General features: G+C 34.7%; 1 protein-coding gene across 2 annotated transcripts in view; it reads left to right on the top strand.

The window, feature by feature from the left end:
* Positions 1-287: 287 nt before the first annotated feature.
* LOC149794295 (carbohydrate sulfotransferase 1-like) overlaps positions 288-21,785 on the top strand; it is a 46,252-nt gene continuing 24,754 nt past the window's right edge. For both annotated transcript variants that reach the window (XM_089968452.1, XM_089968454.1), the window contains exon 1: positions 288-744. The gene's annotated coding sequence lies outside the window, so the exon portion shown is untranslated. The remainder of the gene's footprint in view (positions 745-21,785) is intronic.

Raw genomic sequence — 21,785 nt, 5'->3', positions numbered from 1 at the left:
GAGCACATTTTGATGATTCAGAACTTTTCATCACCATGGTTTTGTCTCAGTTTTAATTTAAACGTGTGGGTTGTATTGTTGTCTCAATATTTTTTTAAATTGCACATGTTGTAGCGGTAGGTTGAATTGCATATTGTATACAGTATATGTGCACTAACCTGACTGTTTTTCTTTACCTGCTCTAAACTCCGTTTCAGGCCACTGCACCCGACTATATCGTTTAAGGAGATGCCCCTTCCAAAAATAGAATGAATTAAACATTGCACCCACCGTTGACGACATTTTCCAAATTACAAAGGTTTGAGAGGAAGTTTTGGTTTGAAGTGTGTAAGGTATGAAAGGACTGAATTATTCATAGACAAATTTTACTTGGACCAGGTAATTAATTTTTGTGATTGAAGGTGGATTAAGATTCAGGAATCGGTCCAAACTTGGCTAATGAATAGGATCTCGGCATGACTACACCGTGAACGGCCATAGCTGTCATCTACCCCATTATGCTTACATGGTGTCGTCTTGCGATTAGAGTAGTCACGCCTGTTTGCTCTATGTGGATAGAATCAAATAGCTCGAGCATATACAAGCATACTTTATAAGGTGCGTCAAGATTTGTGTTGCTGTTATTTATTAATGAGGAGAGAAATAAAGAAGATACAAGAAAGCGTTCAGAAACGGATCGAAACTAACCATTGATGAGGTGATAGCATATCTATTGATCCTATCAGGTCAGGAAAAGGTTGAGAGGCAAGTAAATTTGTATACTTTTGGTATTAATACCTGAATTACCCCCCCCACACACACACACACACACGCGCCCGTCTTTCAGAAGTTGTTGGTTTTAGTGAAATTTTCTCACTATTTCAGTATCACACGCTAACACTGCATGAAAAATGACATTATAGAGGACAACTGGAGACTAGGTGAAAGTATAATAATTATATCTGTGTTCCAAAAATAAAATGCAAACATCTCAATAGCTCATAAAACCATTGGACTATTGTGATGGGACCTGGCCCACATTCCTATATAAAGCAATACCTTCGTAAGAAAAACAATGGGTCATTTGAACGTTTAAAGAGTCACTAAAAATGAATGAGAGGGCCGGCTTATTTCTTCATACTGCTCTTGGAACAAAAATAAATACTATATTTCACGTGGTCATGTAGGAGGATAATTCGTATATGAATTCAGTGTAGTTATGTCAGTAATATTTTTCTTGCAAATGGTCACCGGTCCATTCCAAGAAGATCACTAGTACGTACATGCACGTTTGAGTAAACATTGGATATCTATCCAGGTATGTGATTAAATGTTATTTTAAAGAAAAACTTTTCGACCGCAGTGTTCGTTATTAGCAAACTATGCACATTTATAATGAGGACTGAGAACTGTAATCCAGATGAATAACCTTCGTTGCAATATCTATTTCTGGAATCTTTATTGATTTTCTCCGTAGAATACTTCAGCAGAAAATACAATGTTTAGAAGAACAAATATCAAAGAATCCAAGAATAATAAGTTTCCGTGATGCAAATTCATGATTTTGAATAATGTTAAATTATCATCAAAGACCATAATATTCCACGCATCGCAGAAATAATTCCTTCCTGCAAGCAAAGAACATACATGTGACACTATGCAAAACATGTCCATGACGTCATATAATACTGTTGCTGTTCTTTCTTACTAATAAGCTTCAAATTGTAAGAAGCTCTCACTTAGTTCGCAATATACTTCAGTCAGCACTGACGCTGATATGGTTTCTTGGAGAGGTGACCTTTTCATATGATGACATATCTTTAGTAATGTGACGTTTTACAAACCATTATATTATTAAGTGTAATACTATCTCAAGAAGCTACTGTACACAAGATATAAAGTCCGTAGAGTTCGTGTGGTAGAGCTGGGTACCACGAACAATTTTGTACCGTGGCATTTCTGAACATACCGTGACATGCAGCACTGTAAATTGCAACTATATTAGGGGAAACAATTTAATATCCTGGGGCAGTTGTCTGATTTTTTTTAAAAAAAAGTCATCTGCAATAGCCGGAAGAAAAAAATATCTTGCTCTGATTTATAGCAAATAATATCATATTATATCCTTTATATTATCTGAAATTAATTAATTATCTTGAGATAACAGAAAATATGATGCATCAGTTCAAACAAAAATCGCACCCCACCCCCCACTCCCGAAAGTTAAATGGTCAGTACCCTATAGTTGATGAATCTGCATGCATGTATTAATCATTGTATGTGTTGTACTCTAAAAGCTAAAGTAGGATGATTAGTCTTTCACTATAGCTGACACTCTGTAAGAGAAATGGTGTTGACTTTAGAGAGCTTGTTGATAGTAACGTGAAGTTTTGACACTGAAGCCTACAATCTACTACATACACTATTGATATAATAGGCAGGGAAACTTTGAGTTGGGTACAAAACACTTGGGGAAGACGCTTATCAGAGAGGACCAGTCAACATAAAGAACTAACGCATCACACGAGAAAATATTTAGTTGAATTGAGACAATACGTAAATTAAAACCGAAAACAACTGCTCTCCTGAAAATTTTGGTATGATTTGAAGTTTACATCTTGTTGACGCATTAACTACAAAAATACCGTCTCAAATATGTGATTAAAGGATTATAAATATAATTTCATTTGTGACATTCAAACTAAATTTGTGACAAATACAACTGTTTTGTAGAAAGAATAATAATACGTGTTTCAATTATATTGCTATAAAAAATGAAACTATGATGTTAATAAGGTTACTCGGGAATTTCCGTCAATTCCTTACTGACGGAAACAGTGAAACAATGGCGCAGTAAACCGGTATACCAGTGGAGGTCTAATAACGCCATAATTATATGCATGCATTTTCTATTCTTCCTTGATGCATTATTCTAAATGGCTGCTTGCAAGTGCTACTTTCATAGTTCTATCCATGTATATTGTGTTTTTCGTTCATGCAAAATGTACGTGACAGTTTTCCAGTTTCTACTTTCTGTGTGCATTATTGTAAAGGGCTGCATGCAAGGCTACATTAATAATTCTAGTGATGCTTGCAAGTGCTTAGATCTACTTTCTTCTGCGTCATTGTATGTTGCAGTTTGCCAGCTGCTGAATTGATCCCGTAGATGTTTGTGTCGCCATATTACGATTACATAATTCCAGCTGCTGTTTTCATACAGATTTGGCTTTGCTACAATGTAAATACTAAGCTTTATCAGTATCATCTTTGTTGTCCAACTCGTGTAACCATCTGCTGTCATAATGGGTTACTAGGGTATTAGTATAGCATTATGGCAACAGACGGCGCTCTCAATTTCTGAAGTTTTTCCTTAGCCAAAATAGTGAATGCTCCACACGGAGATTTAGATTGCCTTACGGCATTCATTTGTGTAGCAAGCAGCATAACAAGATCTTACTAGATCGAATAAATATTGTAATTCTTTCAGTCCCTTTTTCAGGGTGTACGTTAGCGACGAAGTTTTATTCGTTCTCTAAAACCCTGTGCTTTCTCGAAGAGCTAATAGATTTATAGCACCTTACGAAAACAAAAACACATACGCTACTGCAGGGTGGTCCATCTTCTTCAACCCCAGTTTTGACGCACGTTCAGTATTTAATTTCACCTATTCATAAATCTACTTCTTAGTGATATATCTCATTACTTTGGAAACATTAGTTATTTTAGCAAAGTACGGATCAGAAATGACAATGATATATCCCCCCCCCCCACTCTTCTTGACAAGCTTTCATCAGACAAGCCCTGGTTGTCAAGACCGTACAGTACGTCACCCATTTTGACGAACATTATAGACGTTTACCTTTTCCTGTGATAATATTGTAAATAAGCTCTGACGAAAATAATATATTTCCGAACAACATCAATAACACATTAAAAAAGGTTTATAGGTAAAATGACATTAAAAAAATGAAGCATTCCTAAAGGTTTTCTTATTCTTATCATCATTTTCATTGTGGAATATATTTTGTCACAAAATGCCGAAATAATCAAATTGTGGAAAATCATGTCCTTATCATGATAACAATGTTCACTTATGATTGGAAGTATTTGATTTAGTGTACGATTGTTTTCCGATACTTAATTTGCATTGTTAATGTACAGAACCTCAACGTTTGAATGCAGTTTTTTTTTTTTAAACTTTAAAACTGGTTTGCTTCATTTAAAACTTGTGTCTCTAAAGGAGACCCGGTACTAATTGTATGGAAAATTTATTTCCGATTCTTACCATTATCAAACCAATTAAAAAGAATAAATTGGTTCAAGACTTTAAGCAATATAAATATAGCACCCTTCTTTTCTAAACAATTAGTGGCTGTTGTTACATTAAATATTAAAAAATACTTTAAAAGAATTTTTAAAAAATTGATGTAGTAAGCATGATTTCGACTTACTAAGTGTGCCGCACTTGTCATATACGAGTAGTTTCGTTAGAATTATATATGATCTCAGAGAGAGAGAGAGCACCAACACTTGCATATTTCATTAAGTTATTATAATTGTATTCATGTATCTTGGGTCGATTATCGTGTTTTAGGACAGTCGTAGGGTATTTCTTTCAGCAAGTATCAACAAGGGAAAAAATCTCTACTGATCTTTCTCGATAATTATACAATTCCGAATTTTACTGATCACTGTTATTTTTAAGGTTTGAGTAAATACAATTGTATACATGTATCCTGGGTAGATGAGAGTGTTTTCGGACAGTCTTGTGGTAGCCCAATGACTTTCAGGGTGATAGGCAGAAAATAAACTGTCGGATGTCTAATTCATGCATAAATTGTTGGAAATATTCAGACATAAAATTTGCCCCTTGATCAGACTTGGGGAGGAAAACAAGTCTTTAAAAACACTGCCTGAACGTTTAGAACAGTCTTTGCTTTATTATTCTTCAAAGAATAGCCTATATAAATCTTGAGAATGCACACATTATGGTCAACAAGTATTGGTTGCTTGACTTGGTGTTAGGTAAGGAACTGACAGTCTACCGTTTTTTGGCTAAATGGTTTGTCAAATGGTAAAATGCAGGAATAGGTTGCAGACGACCGATGTGCCTTAGGTATCTTCTAATTGGGATTTCCTACCATTTGACAAGTATGACAAGATCTACAGTACTTATGAACGTCACTTTTAATTTTCGGCCATTTAAAAGATTCAGGATCTTGTGATAAGTCTTGTTGATACCTAACTGACCAGCTTAAGGAATTTTATGAATTTATGAATTTCCTGTATATACTATGTAGGAACAGCAGTTTGATTGCTCACTGACCACTCATCACCAGCAGGTACTCATTTTGACTTACAAAGATATTGTCTCTGACAAAATTTGACAAATATCTTTCAATGCAGATTTTATGTAGGAATACATACATGCTGATATTATTTAATATCATTCCCAATAAATATTATATGTGTGAATTTTGGGGACAAAATTTAAAAGTAATTTTTTTAAACAATTCATTAAATTTTTTCAAATTAAAATTATTTTTTATTTTTGATTTCATTATTATATCTTCAACGTCAGTATACATAACATATTACAATTTCACGTGTCTAGCGATAATAATAAAGATTTTATACCAATCTAAACTTTTCTCAAATACTGCACTGAACAGGACCCACAACACAATTTTACTATATATTCTCTACATTTGTTTCTCAGTACTGAACGTTCCACTGTGTGACAATCAATACAAATCATATGTTAATCTCAAATACCTTCAAAGATGACTTCACGGTGTCATAGGTTCACCGGCATTTCTTGAGAGGCTGGACTGTAAACAAACCAACCTGCAATGGAACACATATTTCACTTCCGGATCATCACCAAGACCTTATTACTCACTGCACACCGTCGCCGAAACACACAGAGACAACCAAACTATAAGCTCATATTCTAAAGAATAAACAATAACCTTTAAATCCATACCAAAAATGCCTAAATCTAATTCTTCTATCACTACCAAAAGGAGACAGGAAAAAATGCTCTAACAATAGACTGTGACTACATTCTTAGGAACTGAACCGGAACTATTATTTGTGGTCTGATTCCATCTAGTAAGTTCTTGTTATGGTGCTTACCACACAAAATGAATGCCATAAGGCAATCTAAATCCCGTCTGGAGCATTCACTATCGTTGTCATAATGCTCTGCTGATATTCTTATAGCCCATTATGACAACAGATGGCGACACGAGTTGGACAACAAAGACGATACTGCTGGAATAGTGTAATTGTAATATGGCAAGTATATAAACAGAATATAAAAGCTTGTAATAACTGACCTAGCACTTGCCATACGAAAAAATACAGATCGATTTAGTAGCTGGCAAACTCTTAGATACAACGACGCAGAAGGAAAGTAGATCTAAGCACTTGGAAACATGACCAGAATATGAATGTAGCACTTGCAAGCAGCCATTTATAATAATGCGGACGGAAATTAGCACTTGCAAACGACCACGTACAGTTTGCATCAATGAAGAATACCTGGACAGAATTATGAAAGTAGCAATACCACGCGCTATTTGTTTTGCGGCCTCTGTGTCATGCCACTGACTGGTTCCCTTCGCCCATCAAATATACTGGCTCATCACGTGCTGAAAATGGCGTTAAACACAACATACCAAAAACAACAAAAATTAGACCATTGATTGGACTGGACAAAAGAGATCGTAATTGGCATTACGTACCGCTTGCATAAAATTTCACAACTCATATTAGACTAGTAGGCTTAGTAAAGTTTGTTGTTGTTAATGGTGATGCTTATGCAGGTTGTACGCCATTTTCAGCAAATGATAGACTATACAGTGCGGCCATTTTATCTAGCGTAGGAACAACTAGGAAAAATCCCGGGAAGAATCACCGACCCACGGGAAGTTACTGGTAAGCTTTCTCATCCACGTTGGTCGAGCCTGAGACTCAAACAGAGGTGAGATGTCGGTGATCTGTAATGACGAACGCCTTAGACCACTCGGCTACTGGGGGCATCTGTTGTACAGTGAATCCGACATACAATACAGCAGTGTCATGGATCAAACGACGTTCATTTTCAAATGGCCTGTTTTTATCCTAACTTTTAAATAAAGAAGCGTCTTTAAACGTTGGGCTCAAAGCATACACAAAGCTGAGATGTTTCCCGACTGGTGTCTAGTTTAATTTAAGACGAACATCTTTCAGCTGAACTAAGTAATTGATTAGTATCTGGTATAATTGTAATTCATTAGTGTCTGGTATAATTGTTATTGATTAGTATCTGGTATAATTGTAATTCATTAGTGTCTGGTATAATTGTTATTGATTAGTATCTGGTACAATTGTAATTTATTAGTATCTGGTATACTTGCAATTGATTAGTGTCTGGTATACTTGTTATTGATTAGTGTCTGGTATAATTGTTATTGATTAGTGTCTGGTACAATTGTAATTGATTAGTATCTGGTATACTTGTAATTCATTAGTGTCTGGTATAATTGTTGTTGATTAGTATCTGGTACAATTGTAATTTATTAGTATCTGGTATACTTGTTATTGATTAGTGTCTGGTATAATTGTAATTGATTAGTGTCTGGTATAATTGTAATTGATTAGTATCTGGTATACTTGTTATTGATTAGTGCCTGGTATAATTGTTATTGATTAGTATCTGGTACAATTGTAATTGATTAGTATCTGGTATACTTGTGATTCATTAGTGTCTGGTATAATTGTAATTCATTAGTGTCTGGTATAATTGTAATTGATTAGTATCTGGTATAATTGTAATTGATTAGTATCTGGTACAATTGTAATTGATTAGTATCTGGTATACTTGTTATTGATTAGTGTCTGGTATAATTGTTACTGATTAGTATCTGGTACAATTGTAATTGATTAGTATCTGGTATACTTGTAATTCATTAGTGTCTGGTATAATTGTAATTGATTAGTGTCTGGTATAATTGTAATTAATTAGTGTCTGGTATAATTGTAACTGATTAGTGTCTGGTATACTTGTAATTGATTAGTGTCTGGTATAAGTGTAATTCATTAGTGTCTGGTATACTTGTAACTGATTAGTGTCTGGTATAATTATAACTGATTATTATCTGGTATAATTGTAAGGGATTAGTGTATTTTCTCTTTGAAGAGATGATTGTAAGAGATATTTGAATCAATACTGAATTGTTGATGATTACTTCAGATATTTTATATCATATAAAGTTACTTATTCAGAAATAATTATCATAAATAGAAATAAACAAGTCCTGTAAACACGTACCTTGTGTTTCATCAGAACAATAAATTCAAATTCATAATAAGTCCGCAGGAGGTTTTGTGTGTGTGTGTGTGTGTGTGTAGGAGGAGATGATATATATATATATATATATATATATATATATATATATATATATATATATATATATATATATATATATATATATATATATATATATATATATATATATATATATATATATATATATATATAATGTTTTTTTAATTGATCGTTTGTGAGAAATTTGATTTCTGTTTTGATTCAGGGAAATAGACATTTAACTTTTAAATTGATTATATACCGCCTTTCCTCATGTATAGTCTTTGCAATATGTTTGATGGAAACTGAATACATAAACTTAATTTATTACGGGAATAACAAAAGGATAAATCTGGGTTGCAGTGATCTTGGTCTTTGACCTTTAGACCACGAATCTCTACGGCCCTACCACCAAATATTTTCAGGAAGACTGATGATAAACAGCTACATGAAAAATGACTTATGATACATAAGCTTTTTGCACAACTCTTGTGACCTGACCTATCAATTTTGACCTTCACATTGAGACAGAAGGCTGTCTATACTAATAATTACTCTACTGGTTAAGGTTAAGGCGACCGCGATGTACAATTAATTTATATGTCAAGCAGAAACTATAATCACAGTTTGGGTCGCGGTAGTTTTAACCTTTGACCGCTTGTGCTCTACTGCACTAGGTTGTTTTTTGTACCACGACCTCTCCATTAGAGAGAGTTAAGGAAAAAAAGACCACAAAAAACCTGAAGTGAAAGTCCTTGACAAATTTCAATATTTTTTGTTTGATAGATATCAACTTCATATATACGGAAAATTTAAATGTAGTTCGACAAAACTCATGCTTATGGAACTATTTTAATTGAGTTTTGTAAAAGTAGCATATATACGGTCATATTGTGGGATAAAATGTATGCATGACATGAAAACTGCAGAGGATCTCCGAATGGCTTTCTGCCTCGGGAGTGGGTCCGTATAGGGAGCGCTCTACAGATATTACAAACTTCTGAGAGATTGACAGGTACAAGGTGAAGTTACTCGCATTTGTAACATGCAAAATGGCGTGAATGCTGGCATACCTCTGTCCTACTTTCATGTACTTTGGCTGAAATTTCTTCACATACTGTACTTTGGGAAAATGTACAAGATCTAAGCAGCTGAACATAATGACTACTCCTATGTGCTCGAAATATCAGCCTGAATTAGTCCAAAGTACATTATCTTCAACATTTATTAAAATTGGGAAAGTGAATTTTGCCAGAGTTGGCAATACCAGCTTTTGAAAGTGCAATGAATAAATTACAAAATACGTAAAAAGCAAAATAAGGTTATTCTTTTTACAATTTACATTTGAAATCCAGGAAGTGAAAATAACCGAGCGGAGCCGACAGTTTTTTATACAGTACACATCTGAAATAAAAAAAACCAAGCTGTATACTCCATAACCTATACTACAACCATAAAACATGCACCAAAGTAAAAAGAATTAAACGTTCTTTTAAAAATGGGTAAGATATACAATTTCTATTTTAAATAAACAAGATAAGCAATAAGTAAAACGGGAAAATTCTTTCTCTTTCAAAAGCTAACCCTATGCACAGGTGAAACTTTAGAGTGTCATCATACGTACAACTTGCAAAATCATTTAGGCTTTACTTATCTCGTTCACATAGAGAGAATGAGATTCGTAGGGCCCATACCTCATATTGTTTTCGCTGTGGTTTTTTTAAAAAAAAAATAAGGAATTCCATATAAATCTATTGCAGCAGGAGCAATTAATTTCTCATTTAAAACCAGATTGCTGTCAAAATGTAATTTTGCTGCGAAGGGATTTGTCCCATTTTATTGAGCGTTGAATGTGACCATTTAATACGCTTCCTTTAAAATGAATTTAACATTGACCAACCCTGCTATGTTGTTGCCTATTGAGACTATTCGTCTATTTACACTTCGATATATCTTCATGTCTCTTGGTTTACGTGACTTGTCACTGGGTCATAACTTGGATACATGACTTGTGCAGACCATATGTCATATTCCTAGAGTAGATGACTTGACCTTGGTTCGTAACATGGAAACTATCAGTATCCCCACCTGATAAATGTCCCTTATTAAGGTTATGCCACCTGTGCCAAAGTTTGGAAGCACAATTATACACAATGACGTGGCACTAATCTAATTATAATTTTTCTTTACATTCAAACATCTTTTATGGAAAAGCTCGCAAACAGGTACGTTTCAGCAATCAATCAGAAATTTAGGCCCGGACCGGACATACTTATATTTATACTTAAAGAAAAATGTCGACATGTATTCAATCGATGTAGTCCAATCAAGTTATAATGTGTATTCAATCCATGGAGTCCAAACATGGTTTAATGTGTATTCGATCGATGTAGTCCAATCAAGGTATGATGTGTATTCAATTTATAATATCCAATCACGGTATAATGTGTATTCGATCGATGTAATCCAATCAAGGTATAATGTGTATTCAATCCATGTAGTCCATTCAAGGTATAATGTGTGCCCAAATCGATTTAGTCCAATCAAGGTATAATGTGCATTCAATCCATGTAGTCCAGTCAAGGTATAATGTGTATTCAATCGATGTAGTCCAATTAATGTATAATCTGTATTCGATCCATGAAGTCCAGTCAAGATATAACGTGTATTCAATCGATGTAATCCAATCAAGGTATAATGTGTGTTCGATCGATGTAGTCAAATCAAGGTATAATATGTGTCCAATCGATTTAGTCCAATCAAGGTATAATGTGTGTCCAATCTATGCAGTCCAGTCAAGGTATAATGTGTATCAGATCGATGTAGTCCGATCAAAGTATAATGTGTATTCAATCGATGCAGTCCATTCAAGGTATAATGTGTATTCGATCGATGTAGTCCAATCAAGGTATAATATGTGTCCAGTCGATTTAGTCCAATCAAGGTATAATGTGTATCAGATCGATATAGTCCGATCAAGGTATAATGTGTATTCAATCGATGCAGTCCAATCAAGGTATAATCTGTTTTCGATCCATGTGGTCCAATCAAGGTGTAATGCGTATTCAATCAATGTAGTCCAATCAAGGTATAATGTGTATTCAATCGATGTAGTCCAATCAAGGTATAATGTGTGTTAGATCAATGTAGTCCAATCAAGATATAATGTGTATTCAATCGATGTAGTCCAATCAAGGTATATTGTGTATTAAATTTATATAGTCCAATCAAGGTATAATGTATATTCAATCGACGCAGTGCAATCAAGGTATAATGTGTATCCAATCGATAAAAGCCGGTTTCTTTTACTGCGTCCGTAATATATGAGCACAATGAATCTTTCCGACATGTGAAACAACCTTTTTTAACAGTTCCTTATCACATTATCTTTAATCAATAAGTTTAATTATGAAGTCACTGTGTTACTATAAACAGAAAGGCTATCTTTTTGCACTCACCGTCATATTGTTTTCGTACAAACGGAACATCAAAGCGTGAACAGTGATAAAGCTTGAACTGAATTCAGTATTGTGCTCTCTGCATATCCACGGCTTGTGACAATATTTTGAATTGGTCGTGAAATAACGTCATGTGCAGATAAAACTTTAACTGTACAGTGTTTGAAGTGGTTTGTCTAGTGTCGATGCAATGGAATAAAGTGCTTTACCCAAGGAAACACCACTGTAAACTACCTAGGCTGATCCGATGGTAGGATTCGAAACCGCACCCATTCCATCGCGAATCCTGCACACTAACCAATGAGTCACCTCGGCTTTTGCTGATAATAAAAGTATCACAACTATACATGTAGATATATATAGAGTTCACTGTTGTCCAAAAAAGGTCAAAGAGGGAACATATGCGTACATAAATCTGTTATCGATATATTGCTCTCTCGTTCAATTTTATACCAATAAAAACACACCATGTTGTCTTGTGTTAGGACTGATTCTCCATATACCAACACTACAGAGCTTTACATGAACAGTTTTTTCTTAAATCAAAATCACAGCTCAAATATGGAGATAACTTAAAGATGTGAAAAAATGTCATTATGTATAACTTACAAATTTGGACATATTACGTAAATAATTGAAGTAAGTGTCGTTATGAGAATGAAGTGGGATCGGATGACAAACGCATGTTCCTTTAATACTCGAAACAACAACAAAATGACAACAGCAGTATCAAATGACTGTTTACATTAACTTCAAAAGGGGCAGATAAACATCGATCATTCTGTGCTTGAATGATCATCTGCTGAAATGACAAACGTTCCAAACTTTTAAGTTGATACCATTTTCAGATCCGCGATATTGGTGTAAATTGTTACGTATGGTACGCTGCGAAATGTTACAGAGTGCTGCTATGGCACCCAAGTCATTCAAAATGGATGAGCTCGAGAAATACGAAGGGGAGCTGAAGACATTTTTAAAAAACTGCATTCAGAAATCATACAGGGCTGACTCAGACCGGTGGCAATCAGAAAAACGCCAGGCAACCATATTGTTTTTGGCATATATGGGTTTTGTCTCTTAAGTTCAATATTCAAAATGGGTGGAAAATCTGGAGGTAGTCATCCGATTCGAACAGGAGGTGTAGATGTTGTATGACTAACCTCTGCCCTTATGGTTACTTCCAGCAAAGTTAAGACAGATACTGGAATACAAAACATGAAATGAAAGAGCGTTACATGTGTGTGCGTGTGTGTTTTGTTTTTGCTGTTGTTTTTCTTCTTAATACAAACTCATTATTATGAACTATCTTCCTTGCTTGAATTCATTTTCGACGCTAATCTTTTCACAACATTACCTTAACACTGGTAGAGTATCTTTCTAAGTTTGATTATACCTATAAAAAAGAATGACCAATAATGATGGAGACTATTAGGTAACCTCTTTATAAAGTATGTCTAGTATATATACTAATGAATTTCGATTTTCTTCTCTATTTATCGGCATTTGTCCAGATTAAAAAAGAAACACTCCAATGGCTTGTTATCATAATTGCGCATGCTTTTGATATATTGCTTTTTGTTTCCTGATTTTTGTTGGAAGAAAGTAATACGTTTTTCATTTTTGTTCTGCATTCTTCCACTCTCCCAGACAGCATAATTAGTATAGGGGAGCGCTATGGGGGTGTTGATCCACATTCTCACGCAGGTGGGCTGTTTTTCTGGATGTCATTATCTGTTTCAGTAAAGAGTGTTTCAAAGTGGTTGGACCAGGATCCACTATTATCAGGAGGATACTTTGAAGTTGGGCACATTTAACAGTTTCAGTTTGTATTTATGTTCTCGTCTAGGAACTTGATATATGGCATTTATGCTTTGAAAAGTGTATTGCCTTGCAATATTTTGATCTCTACTAATCGTATAGAATATATGTATTATAATGTACGTTGTATTATTGATATGCCACGAGATGTATAAAGTTTTCATTTCCTTTACGGCAGTAAATCTATTAAAATAACATTTTCTTTCTGACTTTCCCTAACACCAATTTCTCCAATCACCTACATGATCCGATTGCTTAGGAAGATTACATCACCTTGGTCAGACGGCCAGTACCGTCTGGTACCGTACTAACAAGGGGTAGGGGAATCGGACGGGGTGGTCTTGGGGAGCCAAAATCAAGGGCGCAAAAGGTCTTGGAGCGCCAAAGTCCCTTTGGGCCTTCATCTTCGTCCCATGCACCGTTTGCCAGTTGAACGCTACTGCTGACGGCCATGCAGCTCCAGCTCATAAAGATATATAGCAGCCGACCAGTTCAAATCTGTTCGATAACCATATTTTATTAATGGCGATGGTTTCCCTACAGTGTCGGCCGACCTGTTAAAATCTCAGTCGCATGACTATTGTTTCATGACGATGGTTTCGTTACTTTGTCATAATTACTGGTTACCGAGAGGTACGGTTATGCTTTCAGGTGCAAGATTCTTCATGAAACTTTCTGGATATCAGTGCTTTCTTTCAAGCAGATATTTTCTAAAACAAAAAATTAAAAAAAACAGCACAAAAAACCCCAACATATTAACATCTATGTTAATGATTCCATATTTAAAATTTCATGGAAGAATATATAAAATTTATATGACGTTTAAGTGGATGCAAAGTAAGAAAATGAACATCATAGAAGAAGGTTGTTTTAAGCAACAGAAAATGAGACTCGCTTATTGTAAAAAGGAACAGTTTTGGTCCAGAAATCCTTCGATAGGACAGCGCTGGTTTATCATATTTTAATGATCTGTCACTGTATTCCATGCATTGATGAACGAATGTGATGTCACTGCTCTTGGTATCCGTCGCGCTTTATTTTAACTCGTACTTCAATTTTCAGTTACAAAAAAGCGTCAGCGATACATCTCGATGCCGATCATTTTAGGTTTTGGTTTCCAGAATTAGTTAGATGCAAACTATGAAACAGACATGGGTAAATCGAATGATTGTTTTACAAAATTAACCCGTGAAAAAAGACGTTCTGAAAACAAATTATCTACATGAAAAATGTACTTGTAAAACGGTTTTTGGCCAGAGTAAGTGTGGAAAGGACGGAATCGAGCGACTCCGCAGCTTTTGTATCTCGTAAAGCAGGATAAACGTCTTTTGTTAACTAACATTAGTAATATTTCAAGAAGTCAATAGATCATGCCGTTTTGAAAAGAACTTTTCAAAGATGATTGTTTTGCTAATAATTTTCACAGAAGGACTATCAGGAAAAGATTCGCATCTGTACTCCGAACTTTCATAAAATCGCTAGAAGAAAGCGTTTATGGACTATAACTGGGCAATGAAACAGTGTGATTTTTTCTGATGAATGCATTCTAATTTTTGGAGAAAATGACATTGTGTATGTATGATGACAGCTCAGTGACGAGTGGATAGCACATGTCTTGCTCCGCAGATCAAGATGAGTTTCTGGTGATGTGGGCCGCATAACGTGGCAAGGTGTGGGTACATTCACGATCGTTCATGATAATATCAGTGCTGAGAAATCCATAGATAGCATTGAATAGAAGTTGTGGCCTATTGCCAGGCATTTCCCTCAAAACAATTACATTTTTCCAATATGACACGGCACCCTACATCGATCGCCCTCAGATCACTGAAAATTATAAACATCAGAACGAAATCTACGCAATGCCATGTGACCCGCACCATCTCCAGATCTCATTATTATTGAAATGTGTAGCATACGTTTGAAGACAAGGTTGAAAAGGAGAACTTTGTACATGAACTGCATGATAGACATTGAACGTAAAATCAGAGACATTGGAAATAATATCTCAATAGTGTACATCATAAATTTGTAGTATTCTTTCCCAAGGCGCCTTCTGAAAGTAATTCATACGAACAGATACATGAACAACTTTTAAGGTAAGTAAATGTTACTGCACTACAGTTATCACAATGCAAATTGTTACAATGCACGCGCATAACGCTATGACATTGTTGGTGTTTGTTAACCAAAATATTGCACATCAGTGATTATGAATGTCAGCAAACTGAAATATCTTAAATATCCTCCGCAATCCTATGTACGGCAGTTGCATATCCTCGATATTTCAGTTTGCGGAATTTTACGGAAAGTAATGTTTTGGAATTTAACCGGCCAAGGGCTATAAATTTAGATTCTATGCTAAAAGATGAGAAGACAAATATACAATCAGCAGAAGATGTGGCTGTTGCTTTCTTGAATGTTTGTTCTACCACAGTAAAAAAAAATTGCAGTGGAAAGAACTGAAATTGTACATCGCTCTATTCATAAAACACATGACGCTGAAAGTAACGAGAATTTCACGGAAAGTCACATTTTGTTTCCCCAGTTCTTGATGCAAATCCTTCTTTTGTTTTTAATATAAAGATGGGACGGAAATATGCAAAATATTCATTATGATATTTTTATTGATAAAGCTTGATTCTCTGTCCATGATACAATCTAGCTCAAATTATTTCATAATGTGAGGCCCGGAAAGAGAAAAAATAACATCATAAGTACCTCTTTCAGCTGACACAGTATGATCGTTCCTTCGTGATAATTGGTAAGTATATCGGCACATGTCACAAAGAATCCGAAGAATTGCAAAACCACGTGGTCATAACAAGCTCAAATATTTTGAAACTATTTTAAAGTTATTTATGATTTTATATTACATGATTTAATTAAAAACTTTAATATACCTAACAGCACAACTGCGTGTTTTAAAGATTTAAATATTGCAAGAAGGAAATTTCACACCTTTGATTTACCGCTTTTATTCGTAATTTAATTTCTGTTTTTTATGTGGTCCAATGTACGGTTTCCATATTGCAATATGACCAGCAATAACCCTCTCTCTCTCTCTCTCTCTCTCTCTCTCTCTCAAAACAATACTTTCAGACTCTCAGCTTTAAACAGTAACTCAAACATTTCATTTGCCGTCTTTTCTTTTAGTCTGCATTACTAAGCGGTGTTCAGTTGCCGTCTTTTCTTTTAGTCTGCATTATTAAGCTGTTCGGTTGTCGTCTTTTCTTTTAGTCTGCAGTATTAAGCGGTTCGGTTGTCGTCTTTTCTTTTAGCCTGCATTATTAAGCGGTTTGGTTGCCGTCTTTTCTTTTAGTCTGCATTACTAAGCGGTGTTCAGTTGCCGTCTTTTCTTTTAGTCTGCATTATTAAGCTGTTCGGTTGTCGTCTTTTCTTTTAGTCTGCAGTATTAAGCGGTTCGGTTGTCGTCTTTTCTTTTAGCCTGCATTATTAAGCGGTTTGGTTGCCGTCTTTTCTTTTAGTCTGCAGTATTAAGCGGTTCGGTTACCGTCTTTTCTTTTAGTCTGCATTATTAAGCGGTTCGGTTGCCGTCTTTTCTTTTAGTCTGCAGTATTAAGCGGTTTGGTTGCCGTCTTTTCTTTTAGTCTGCATTATTAAGCGGTTCGGTTGCCGTCTTTTCTTTTAGTCTGCAGTATTAAGCGGTTCGGTTGTGCGTTTGACCACAAGATAATGTAGCTCTTGATGACAATAGACTGCAAGATCCTACTAGAAATTCACCGATATTATGTTGGTATTACGACGCAGAACCATTTTCTGAAAACAAAAATAAATTTATTTAATGACAAATGGAGAAATAAATACAATATCATCAGTAGTGTCAGCCTACAGCAGCCGTGACTCCTGAGACAGCTTCATTGAACTCTGATCAGAACTTTCACTTTTAATTAATGACTATTCATCTAAAAGCGTATGTATTATGACTGCATAAAACCCTGGTACATGCTATTATTTAGCCAAGAAGTGTTTATTTATGTTAAAAAAAATTCATTTTAAACAAAATCTGTGAACCTAATATAAATCTGAAATTTATTATTTTAAAATTTTAATTTTCTTCTCAAAATTTTAATATGTTGCAGATGATGTGTTGATCACGCCCTCCTCATTGACTCAAAACACTATTATTATGAATGTATATACTTAACATTTGTTTTTCAGGACACCTTTCCATTGTGTCCAAATTCCAATGAACCATACGTTAATGAAAAGTATCTTCCCAAACAAACTTACAGTGAAGTTGTGAAGTTACTGTCATTAGGTGTCCCACATTTTGGGAAGAGGCTGTACTGTAACGCATGTCATGGGTCACACATTTGACTTCCGACGTAGTATCAATGCCAGATTACAAACTGTGTAATGTAGCGAATCACTCAAATCATCATGTTCGGATAAATAAAGAACTTCCTTTAAATCGGTACCAAGTTTGCCTAAATCTAACCTAAGGATCACCACCAACAATAGAGAGGAAAACATGCTCTATCAATGGACAGGGACTACATTTGGATTTACGGACCCAGATGTAACAGTGCTGAGCTGAGTTGTATCAGGTCAACTTGTATGTGACCCATATTAGTCAAATTATTTTATTTGCATACCAGCCATATTTAAACTATATTTCCCAAATCTGATTATTTATTTCATGACATAAATTGTACAGCGTTACAGTTAACTATAGTGTAGTTTATAACTGGATTGTTTTAGGACACAAAAACTAAATTTTCTGTATCTTTCTTAATTATTGGAGCTTTTCGTAGCAGTAGCAACTTATTTCTAATACAGGACAAATTTTTATCTAAAACTCAGTTTGAAATGGAAAACCACTGATAACTGTAATTTCAATAAGATTTTAAATAATGTTTACTCGTAAATCTTTTTAAAAATATAAGTTAAATTAACAAATGTATTAAAAATGAAAATTAAATTAATTTTTAAAAACATTTAAAAACATGAAACTGCCAAATTTTAGACGAAAAAGTTGACCAATGAATGATATTAAATACATATGACGACTTGGGTCTCGGCAGCTTGTACTATTTGGTTGCTGTGCAGTTAATCACGTTTGCCAACGGTGAGTTTTGAGGCAAAAAATCGAATATACCTTTTCAAACCTGTTCAGGTGTACAAACTTTACACGCAGTGACAATTGATTTATTCCAGATGCAGGGTGTTAAGAACTCTACCACGTGATAGGACAGCGAAGAACAGATTCAAATTACTCATAGTGATGCGGCAAAGAATATACTTTACAGCAAACATGTGAAACGTTTCAGTGTCAATAACCTTAAAAATTGGCGTTGTCATAAGAAAAGACAACTCTAAGAACGTTGAACAATGATTTTTAATCTCTCAATCAGGATCTAAACAAAGTTTTGCTGCTCTGTACGCTCCCGGTATAGACCGATCTGTACACTCCTAGTATAAAACTATCTGTACACATCCATTATAAACAGAGCTGTACACCTCCGGTATAAAGCGATCTGTACACCCCCAGTATAAACCGATCTGTACACCCCCAGTATAAACCGATATGTACACCCCAGTATAAACCGATCTGTACACCCCCAGTATAAACTAAGATGTACACCCCTAGTATAAACCCATCTGTACAACCCCAGTATAAATCGATCCTGGTGACTTTTTCCGGATAGATTGGACTTGTTCTAACCAAACGTCAACATTACCACTCAGTTTTCGGAGTGTATCCAAACTAATCTAACGCTTCCGTCTTGTTCCAAAATACAAAAGCCAGACCTGAAAAGATAAAATATTTGTCTTCATTGTCTTATCGCTAAGCTGTCGGTAAAGAAAGTGAAAAGTACCGGATGTGGAGAGTTCACTGTGTTATTATGTGTGCAAGAGAAAACGTTACAGACAAAGGCACTATAATAACCGTGTGTCGTGTCTCTAAGCAGTTTTGAAGGCTTGCCGCTTAAATCTCGAGGAGCGTAATAATATTTAAACTATTTTAAGACCCAGGAAAAACTGGACTTGTATTCGTAACTTTTACTGACTCAACTCTGAGTCGACAAGATGAACTAGCTGTAAATTTCACCAGTGCTCTAGGCGGGGCCGCGATTCAATCGTACTAATTTATCGGAAGCATGGTTTTATAAAATATCCTATAAAATGTAAAGAATGGACAAGTGTTATCCACACATTTCCGGTAATGTATGATGATGGCGATCATTAACAGATAAAGTCTCTTACGTGCTATAAAACACGTGAGCCGAGACAAATTAACCATGTCAAATGATCTCTGATCAATCTGCTTACGGGGTTTATGAAATGCGATGGAAAATTGATCCGTATTATAATGGCAATGTTATTTATATTTAATTTGTATTGTTTATTGGCTTTGCTTAAGTATTGACTGTTATGTATAATATATATCTTGTTCTTGACCTTGTCCAAAATTAAGATCATGGTCTACCTGACCAGCGACATTTATTTTGCAAAGAACAGAGTACATAACTTAAATTTTCTCTTTGATCGTAGATTAAATATTCTGATCATTATTAATGGCAAAAAATGTTTACTTGAATTTGATTTAAAGATACAGTCTTGATTCTTAGAAACATCTAGAAATGGAAAGTTCCAGTATGTTGACAGTATTTTCAGAAATGGTAATGGTAAATTAGAGAGCATATACTCTTGTTTACCTAAGAATTATTCATTCTTGCCTTAATATGGAAACGGTATCAGTCTTATTGATGTGTTCAGTTTTTCGTTTGGGTTGATTTATTTATCAAAATTGTTATTTACTCGAATTACAAAGTGCTCAATAATATTCTTCAATTGGAACATTAATTTGGAATTATATTTAATTCAGACAGGAACATTTTGGATTATATTAACGTGATACATTGAAAGACTGTTAGCACATCACCACAGTCCGTGCAATTGGCACATTAGTTCATTCGAGACTATTGACACTTGAACACAGTCAGTATCGGAATTTATTTGGAATACCACTGTAATTTAATTGGAACATCAGTCATTTCAGCTTGTGATATACCGTTTGGGAGTTTGGGGGATTTAATTCACGATACTGTAAGTTTTTATAAAATTAACTTTTGTATTCTTGGAAATAATATTATTTTCTGAAGTTTACAAAACTTGTTCGTTTTCACTCTTTTATTTTGCTTAGCTTAAGACCATAGACTCGTAATAGTAGTAACTAATAAAACAAATAAAAGAAAACTTAATAACAGTACTTGTATAGTTTCATGTATAAATTAATTTACCTATTTACTACAAAAGACAGTAAGTCGTCTGATCTCAAATATTTATTTTAAGTAATTTTTCACCCATGAGACAGGGAAATCTACTTATTTTGTTAACCTTACTTTTCCTGTCTCAGTCTAGTCATCTCAGACTAGTCGTCTCAGTCAAGGTCTATTTATACACGGGGGTAATTTTACAATCAATAGTAAGGATAACACAAGTATGTCACACATAGTTTCACCTCCTCCAAAGAAAAGAATAGTTATATGCGATAGTGACACAGATCTCTTATTACGCATGAATAATAAAGCAAAATGTTACTCTTCGTTACAACTTGTACTAAGTATACCTACAGTTGAGCTGAGTAGCCAATATCGTTTTATTATTTACAATATAACTTTCAAAATTGGAACTGATGAAAATAAAACAGTTTCTTGTAATAAGTAGTAATTATTTATTGTCAATTTCATATAACTTCCATATATTAAATGTGATAATACCTCATTATTGTGCGACGTTTTATGTTTTTATTTTTCTTTGCTCACGCGTATAAACTGTGTACTTCGGACGCAACGTTCACACCACAGCGCTCATTAACATATTTATATTAATGTGTCGCATGTAAACAGTCGATGTGAACACTAGTGCAGAATTCTTTTTACTTTAAAGGAAAATATTGGGTGATAAAAATAATCTATGTTGGGGTTTGGGTCGAGACAAGGAAATTCTAGTCGAGGGTTTATATTATATGTCCCCCCCCCCCAACTCGGGCAAGCCTCGTGGGGAGACAAATAATATAAACCCTTGACTGGGATTTCCTTGTCTCGGCCCAAACCCCAACATAGATACTATACATCTTATATTAGGAATTACTGTTTGCAGAAATTAGTAAATGCAAAAATATAGAAACAACTTGATGATTGTAGATG

Source organism: Sinohyriopsis cumingii, chromosome 8 (genome assembly GCF_028554795.1).
Source record: "Sinohyriopsis cumingii isolate HCF-2022 chromosome 8, ASM2855479v2, whole genome shotgun sequence".
NCBI classification, from domain to species: domain Eukaryota; kingdom Metazoa; phylum Mollusca; class Bivalvia; order Unionida; family Unionidae; genus Sinohyriopsis; species Sinohyriopsis cumingii.
This window is presented reverse-complemented; position numbering and strand designations above follow the sequence as displayed.